Source organism: Numida meleagris, chromosome 4 (assembly GCF_002078875.1).
Source record: "Numida meleagris isolate 19003 breed g44 Domestic line chromosome 4, NumMel1.0, whole genome shotgun sequence".
Taxonomy (NCBI): domain Eukaryota; kingdom Metazoa; phylum Chordata; class Aves; order Galliformes; family Numididae; genus Numida; species Numida meleagris.
The window spans coordinates 7,405,765-7,414,817 of NC_034412.1; the positions used below are offsets into that span (position 1 = coordinate 7,405,765).

General features: G+C 38.4%; 1 long non-coding RNA gene across 5 annotated transcripts; it reads right to left on the reverse strand.

Annotated features, from left to right (window-relative positions):
- Window positions 261-8,487, reverse strand: LOC110398999. 5 transcript variants are annotated; one of them, XR_002438807.1, is made up of 8 exons: window positions 8,138-8,487; window positions 7,032-7,159; window positions 6,297-6,415; window positions 5,880-6,034; window positions 4,020-4,053; window positions 2,996-3,919; window positions 2,358-2,470; window positions 261-442 (listed from the first exon to the last, which is right to left on the reverse strand). It is a non-coding gene; the product is annotated as an uncharacterized LOC110398999 (long non-coding RNA). The 5 variants fall into 5 exon arrangements; XR_002438805.1 differs by having other exon boundaries at window positions 2,996-4,053; window positions 8,279-8,487; XR_002438803.1 differs by having other exon boundaries at window positions 2,996-4,053.

A 9,053-nucleotide genomic window follows, 5' to 3' on the forward strand; every position in this document is an offset into this window, starting at 1 on the left:
GTAGTAAGGAAGTTCTTGTGACAAAGATTCCTCAGAACCAGGGCAGAAATCCTTCCTGAGGGGAGAGAAAGGCCTGGTCTGGTCTCATCTGGGCCCTGCTGTGAGGTGCCTGCCCTCCTGTGGTGCCAGCTCTGCCTCAAGGCCTCAGTCCCTATTTTATCTTCAGGATGGTGAAATGAAATCCCTAAGCTTCAGTCTGCTGTAGATTTCTTTCCAGCCAGTCTTGGTAGTTGTTTTTTCTCCTTTTTTTTTTTTTTTTGGCTTCTGATAGAGCTCACCTGCTGCATGGCGCTGAGAAGTCTGCTCATTTGGAAGAGGTTTGTTTTCATCCTACTTGTTCTTACGGGATTTATGGAGGTTTGGATCTCATCAAACTAATAGCCTTCATCTTTTCAGTATAGATATTTAAAAACATCTGGTCCCAAATGTTATATGTTATTATCTGTAAAATAAATGACAGGTTTGGGAACCTCCTTTCAACCCTGAAGCAAGCAACAACAAAAAAGTCAAATACAGTGCTACCCTCCATTCAGGAGCCCTGCTCCTTAGGGTATCTGAAAATCACCCTCTTCTGGTTAAGCATCAGTTTCTCCAAGACTTGGTGGCAAGTTTGTCAGGACAGCCTGGTTCTGACTAAAGCTTTGACGGCCTCTTCTGAAGCAGAGGCCCTGAAATACAGGGCCAGTGATCGTAGATGAAAACATGGAGCTGCCCCTTCTCTGGGCTGCTAGCAACCTGAAACTGGTATAACCTTGGCTATAAAACAACAACAACAACCACCCCAAAATTACACCACAGTCCTGCACAAGAAGCTGTCACTGTTACTCCCAGCTCAGAATCGTTCAATTGTTTCATGGCTCATGCCAAGCCAGAGACATGATTGCATATATATCTTGCAGAATAAGGCCTAATGGTGAAATATTTGATACTACTCTGAGAATTAAGTTAAGAGATTGCTTGAAAACAAGACATTTAAACACATAAAACAGCATTAGGTTTTTAACAGGAGTCGATTTAGATAAGCTGATGTTTAACAAGGACCTTTTTTTTGATATTTATACTGAGAAACAGAAAGGTGAAAAGATGGTTGTGATCTTCCGTCAGTGAGAGAAAATATACCTGATGTTATTGCTGGTTTGAATTGCTTTCCACTCCAGTTATTTGAATCCTTTGCTTGTTTTGTTTTCATGTAATTGGATTTAATGTTTTAGGGTTAAAAATAGAAGCGCTATTGAGGTTTCTGAAGATTTTAGGACTTCAGGTTTCGTGCAGACACTTGTATTGTCTGAATCCAAAGGAATTTAAATTACAGGAGCTGATAGTTAGATTTACCTGTGATGTCGTTTATGGCTATATGCAACTGTGTGTGTGATCTTGTAACTTCGCCCCAAAATTATAGTAAGTGCTTCACTACATAGTGATTTTTGAATTGATCCTTGATGTTTTAGCGAAGCTGTTGGGATGTAGCTGTAGGACATACATTCAGCTGTATGGTGATGGGCTGGAATTGCAAGGAATCATTATATAGCTCACAGTATAATCACCTGTCTTTTGAAACTGCTGAGACTGTGCTCACTTTCCTTTCCCTAAAGACATCTGTCATCTCCCAGAAAGCATTAGTCCAGAGATCCAAATGCAGAGAGATCTGACTAATTTTCTGTAGTATGAGAAGAAGATACTTTGCAAATAGGCTGGATTTGCTTAAACTGTCCCTTCACATTTTAAAACATTTTCTTTGCAGCAAGGTTTGTATTTTGCACAGATGATGGAGTGTGTGTAGGCGTATCTAAGATTTATCTGCTCTGGAGTGATCTGTGTGGAGAACATGTGTCTATCTTGACTCCTGAGTAATACAGTTTGTGTCTGTGTAACCTATGGCTGTGGTCCTATATGGTTCCTCAGATATTTTTTTAAGAAAGGAGAGTGTCAAAATTGATATCTCCTAGGAAAGGTCAGCCTATGTTACAGAGTAGTGGAGAAGGGGAACCAGAGAGGAATCCTGCAACCTGTTTCCTCTATGCGAATTCCCGCTAGAATTTTCTTTAATGTTTTGATGATTTAAAAACAAAAAATAAAAAAAAATCCACCCACTCAAAACAGGAGAGAAAACAAAACAAAAAAATAAGACCCCGCTCATTCCCTTCCCCCCCCCCCCCCCCCGCAAAAAACCCAGACCAAACCTCACACTACCCTCTCTGAATTTTCTTTCTTTTTTTTTTTTTTTTAATCCCCCATTATCTCCAGACTGGCAGGTAAAACATCCACACAAATATCTGAGTGCAGGTGTAGTCAAGTGTGTTTGGAATAAGCAAACAAGATCACCCATGCCTGGACACTGACACTGTCTGAACTCTTACCTGTCTGTGTTGTAGGAATTTACTTCTACCTTACTTCTCTGATTGAAGTCCCTTGAGCAAATGGAGCCTCCAGTGCACATAACCACTACTGTATCAAATCTGTGTAGTGTAGCCTATTAAAATAAGATTAAATAGTTAGGTGGGATGGTCCTTTTACAATCTCCTTAACAAGGAAGAAACTGATGCCTAAGGCACTGAGCTCTACCTGTGAGAGAGAGTGTGCCTTAAATCATTGCTTTGACTGTGTAACTTCTTTGCGGCTCAATGGCTTGCAAGGATGGGCCTCTAACAGAGCTGTTAAACGGGCTCAGCTACAAGAGTTGTTGCAAGTGTGCACCTGTCTAGTAACAGCAAGTTAAAAGATAGGTGCTTGAATAAATCAATCAACAGGTTTTATGAAAGACTTGGGAGGAGAAGAGAGGACAGTAGAAAGTAGCTGTAATGCTAATCAAAAATGAAAGATGTTCTAAAAGCATGTGAGAACAGGCAAATGTTAGCAGGTGTTGCAAATGTCCAGGCTTAGAGCAGAGTTTGAACCACAATGGGTAAAACTACTTTGACACAGGTTAAACAGCAGTAAAGACGCTAGTGTAGCCATGTAGTCTCAGAGAAGGAAATTCTAATTTAGGGATGGATACCTTAGACTGTGAAGTTTTGATTTCTTTAATAGAGAATCTTCTATCCAGGTTGGGCATCCTGAACTGCTCATACTCTGTGCGCTCTTGATTGTTCCTTCTTTGGATGGTTGATTTGTCTCGTGTGTGTGTGTGTGAGTGTGGCAAAATCCAGGTCTTAAGCTACCTCTCACAGTACCTCTATTAATGTAAGCTTTCTTAGTGACCATTTCCATTGTATTTCAGTTCATCAGGAGCATTTTCCAAGGAGACTACCTCCTCATGGGTTGAATCTTCAGCAGGTGCATATTAGCTCATTTCCAGCGAAGTCTGCAGGGTGAGTTGTTCAAGTTTGTTTATGGTATTAAGTTCATGAATCAAACTGTTAGCTGCAACACAAGGTGGTGGTGGGGGGGGAAGTTTAATCTTCTTTGACTCTTCTTGAGGGCAACACTGATGATCAGTCTGTGGCTTCAAAATAAATAAGCGTATTCTGGGTACAAAATGTAGAAGCCTGTTTGGATACCGTGCATTGTATTTCACCACGAGCTTGAGATTTTTTAAGGAAACAGCAAGTTCTGGAAAACAATATGTTCGCATGCGATTTCTGGAAGTCTTAATTTTCAGAGCATTAGGAGATCAGCCTGCAGCTCTTCTGGTTGCTTTGTGTAAGATTGGGAACATCAGGACTCTGATGAAATTTTGCAGCTTTTTCCCTCCTTTGGCACTTTTCTCTCTGTGTTGGTGATTCAGGTGGCAATTGTGAAGTAAAGTATACTTATCTTTTCCACTCCAAGCTTGAAGTTAGCATTTGCTGCAAATCATTTCTGTGTGTCCCTCAGCAGGTCCCATCCTGGAACTAATTTATTTCCTGTTTGGTGTGTGTGTTCTCAGAGGAGGTGCATATAGATTTTTATTTTAATTATCAGTATACCAGGGTAGGTTTGTCTGCATATAACATTAGAAATAGAAGAAATGCTGTAGGCAGTTTATGTCACATTAATTTATAGCTTGGATACAATTCGGATAACTATATGAATTACTTTACCAGTGGACTTGACCTTCACATATGGTGGTGAATTCTGTGAAAAAGAGAACACCAACAATGTATTTAAGGAGGGGAAGAATTTGAATCTGAATGGTCTTGATTTTGTAATAAATCAGCCACAGAATAAACATGTCTCTTCTCTCATACTGCACATATGGAACAATGATTAGAACCAGCAGATCAAAAAGATCACAGGAGTAAACAAAACTATTTATGACACTTTTCTTTTTTTGAAATTTATGAACATGTTTAAAACACTAACTTCATAATCTCCTTTAATGCACGTACGTCTAGTATATGTTTTAATAGTTAAAAATATGGATGTATTCCATCTTTACCCTTCATAAATATACTTCGGGGCTATTTCTCTAAATAGCTGTAATTTAATTAAAGGTAAGGAATTATATATGCCTCTTAGGGTGTTGTATTTCTAAGGATATTGCGTGCATATTTTTATTCTGGGAGGTCTCCTGGACCACACCCTCTCCTGACAGTTGCATCCAGCAATATGGTAATGTTGCAAAATATTGTTTAAGGGCAAACTGTTCTTAGGAGTGAGCAGTTCTACCCTTTCTGTGCCTCTCAATCTTCTCTTCCAAATTCTTGACCCAGGATGACTTTGGCATAACTTCCGTAGCTTCATTGACTTGAGCTTGAAAAGCATCTAAGTCAGATGTGTCACTGCTATTGTTTTCACATGCAGTTTATCACGGCATCAAATATGTGAAGAAAGCTATAAAAAGCGAAGCTGATTTAAAAAGGGGGGGGGGGGAGGGGAAGAGGAGCAAAAGTGAAAACCTAGATCTAAAATTAAGTAATTATATTTTTTAGGTTAATATAGGTGAGATTTCATCTGAGGCTTGAATTTTGGGCTGAATCAATACTGATCTATGGCATGGTGAGGTGCTCTTGTAAATTTCTAGTTCAGAGTAAATTCGTAGGAGCAGATAACCTACTAATGTTTAGAACATGTTGCTAGGTGTGATGAGTGAGGTGAGAGAAACATGGATTGTATTCTAGTTATTATTTTAAATGTCAACTAGCATCTCAGAAGGTTTATCACTAACAGTCTAGACATACGGTGCAAGAGATGCTAAGCTTCCTGATTTTTGTTTAAACTAGAACCTAAATCATCAAGGTTGGAGTAGATTGTCCAAAAATTTTAAAGCAAAGTCAGTTTTGGTTCATGAGTAATTAAAATCTCTCAAGCATCTAACCCACTCGTGTACTCTGATTCAATTGGGCTTGGTAGGGAACTGTAGGTGTATCCTGACTCTTGTATATTAGCACAGCTTTTCCCCACCCCCATGCTATTAACTAACTGTTGAGCATCACTGCAAATACATATTATGGTGTGACAATTTCCTACTGTATTTGGGTAAATGTTGTAGAAAACATAATGCTGTAGCTCTGTTTAGTCAGACTCTGTACAGATGTAAGGTTAGTCATGGATCAGACTTCGTTTTCATCTCTCCTTCTGCTTCATTGCCCACATATGGGGTTTTGAGCATGAATTATTAATAATTGAATCATTTTAAATGCTGGAGATGCACCAGTTGTTGTCAGATTTAAAATTTGTTCCTTTTAATTACATAGTTACCATTTAATGCACAACATGGATCCAAGGAGTTTTAATTGTTAAAGAACATTTTTCACTTCTCCTGATTGGTGCGAGATAGATTCAGAGTATAGAGAAATCTCTTTGTCAAACCCACTGAATTTTCTTGTCAGCGCTAAATTAACACAATATGTATGTAAGAAATGACCATGAATAAACATTTTTAAGGATGTATGCTTTTTAATCTGTGCATTCCTGTGCTGCTAATAATATTAGGAGTCTAAAGCGTCCAATTATCTTACCTGGTAACTGTAGATAGTATAGGAAAAAAATAAACAAATGAGGATTAACTGTTTCATATGGATGAAAACCTGAGGTCACTCTGGAGATGCTATTGTGTCCGTCTGTTGCTTCCCATTCAGTGGTTGTTGCTGATGGTAATACTCCATCAAGAAACCTGGAAAAATTTATGTCCTCACGTACTTAGAGCTAGGATTAACAAAATGGATTTTGGAATATTCTAATTGCACTTAATTTGATCTTGCTCCACAGGATGGTTTAGGCCTGCCCCTCACCTAGATGTTGGATCAAGGAGGTGCAATTTGGAGAATATTGCCCAGAGATTTTCCACTAGAACTTCATACAAAACTGAGCAAAGATTTTAAAGTGATCTGTAGACTACAAGTAATGTTCAGATTTCAGTAGAAATGGGTACCTACAGGGTTTTCCTTCCTAAGAATTACAGAAATAGAAAAGGTTTCTTCTGCAGTTTTTCTCCACAGCATCTGGATGCTCTTAATTTTTTCTGATCAATTTATGGTTACTTCCATAGAACAGCCTGAAGGAAGATGAAAATGCATGAGCATGTAAGAATTTCTTAAAAGCAACATCTAAGTCTGTAATGAGGAATGCTATAAATAGATGGTCATTTTTTTTTTCTTTTCCTTTATTTACCCACAGTGCAAAACATTGCCTGTGTCTCTCTCTGTGCCCCTCAACCACTTTCTTAGGCTAAAAATAAATAAGTGGAGGACAACCAGAATCTGGCAGTCCAACAAGTTGCATTTATGAGGGACAGTTTTCTGTTGAGAAGTAGGCATTTGAACAAGTGATGCACTTGGCTTGCATTCACCCAAGGGTAAATATGCAATTATGGGTGGTGGTTAATGTTTAGAAAATGTATTTTGTCATCACAGCCTTTTAAAGTCAGATCCATTTAATTTTCTGCAAGAGGAACCTGCTGATACATTTGTAGCCATAGGGAAGTGCTTCTGTTCAGGTAAAAGAATGGAAATAATTGCAGAAATTCCTGTGCTGCTGCAGAGAGGAAATGTTTTCCATTTGCACTCAGCAGTGCAGGTTCAGGTTCTAGAGTCAGGAATGAAGTTAGAATCACTGTAATCTTTTAAATGAATGAACCTTTCTAGAACCACTAATAATCTGTGTTATCTTACCTGGTTAGTGTCTGTCATTATAATGTGTCTTTGGACCTGGACTGGACAATGCATGATGGTAGTGAGGTTAAATGATGATTGGACTGGTTTGTCTGCAGTTAGACTTGGTGCTCTTCTATCCCAGAATGCTGTAACACAAAAAGCACTTTAAAAAGTGTTAGAAGTCAGACGATTTAGGTTTTAGATTGTGAAAACAGGGACATTACTTAGATTGTTATCATGGAATTCTCAGTTTCTTTAAAAAAAAAAAAAGGGGGGGGGGTATTGAATGTGTCTTAAACTTGTGCCTAGAGAGATCCACACAAAAAATGAAAATCCTTGCTAAAATGAGAAATCCATGTGTTTTTAGAGTAATGCCCTTCAGTTTTGAGAGCAAAAGCTGATGTGATTCTGTGGAACATGCCATGGTGCACAGGAGAAGGGCTGTTCACACCAGAATGACGATACCTTGTAGAAATTATCTCTTCTCCTTCTTTATTTCTATTTTTTTTCCAATGATTTGTTGAAACTGGAGGAATCATTTTAGCTTTACATAGTATAACTTCCAAAAATGTTCCACTGGGACTTCTCACGGGTATAAGATAATAATTAATCTATTTCAATACTGCAAATGATCTCATTTTTTCTCTCACCCTACCCCAGTAAAATATTAACTACTCATCATTTACGTAGCTAAAATAAGTTTCTGAATACCAAAAGTCAGAGTGCGTTATGAAATCTGAACTTCCTGTATTTTCTTCTGGAGTTGGTTCTCCAAAGCTCTATATAATGTTATTTGTCTTCTTTGTTAAAGGAGATATTTAAATATCAAAGTAATAACATTTAAACTCATTTAATGTAAGAATCTAGTCCTGTCATTTCAGCTTCACACCACTGAAGTCCTAAGATACTCCAGGATGTGGCTGGAATCAGGCCCTCTGGCCTTAGTTGGCTGCGTGCAAAAGGATCTCAGTAGGTGAAGGTTTGCAGGCCCTGGTTGTGTAGTCTGCTGAGTCCTCCTATATGAAAGAAACCTATCTGGAATTCTAGTAAGAAAAGAAAATTTCTCAACTTTTGATGCTTAACTGATTTAAACTTTGAGATTGAAACCGGATAAACTTTGCAACCTGTTGCAGTTTGGAGATTTTATTGCTTCTTGCTGCTTTCATTCACCATATGCTCTGCTATTCACCAACTCTGCCCTAATGAGAATTACTCTTGCAGGTAATTTTCTAATGATTGTCTTGGGATAAACAAATTTTTCATACTTGTTTTGCTAATGTATTCAAGTAGGTTCACAGGGGAAAAGATTAATCATCTAAAAAGCAAGCCGGTGTCTTTCATTATGCTAACGGATCCAAACATGATCAGAGCAAAGCCACTCGTTGCTATGACAGCAGATACCTTTTTCTCCCTCTGTGAGGTAAATGGCAGCTCCCAAGCTGATTGGCTGAAATGAGCTTAGCCGGGTGGCCAACCATAGGGAGTTAATTTCATCAGAAAGAGAAAATGGTGGGAAATCCTGCCGTGATCTTACAGAGGAATTTTCATTAGAAGCCAACAGAGTCAGGGGTTCTCTTTCATTATAATTAATATGTTCCATCTAATAAAATAATTTAGGAGAGGCAGACAATAGAATTAGCCTATCTATTATTTTGTATATCCACATAAACGTTAATCTGTTTTCTTCTAAGACCTACGCTCAAAGTGAAGCAACCCTTATTTTCCCCATAATACCTCTATTATGGAAGACTGTCATCACATACCTGTTTATATAATTGGAGATAAGCTAATTGCAGGCAATACAAAAGGGCTGACTTTCTTACAGGTATTTGCTGAAAACCCTTATGCTCTATGACAGTAAAGGATGCAATCAGCTTAAAATAAAAACATATTCCTTTGGTTTATGGTGGTAACTCACACTGCATTTCTCACTTTGTCATTAGAGGAGTTTTTTATTTGGGTCAGATCGAAGAACAGAGGTTCTGTGCCAGTTCATAGGCGAAAGGAGGAGATCGAAATGAGGCGCTGAGGTTTAAGGTT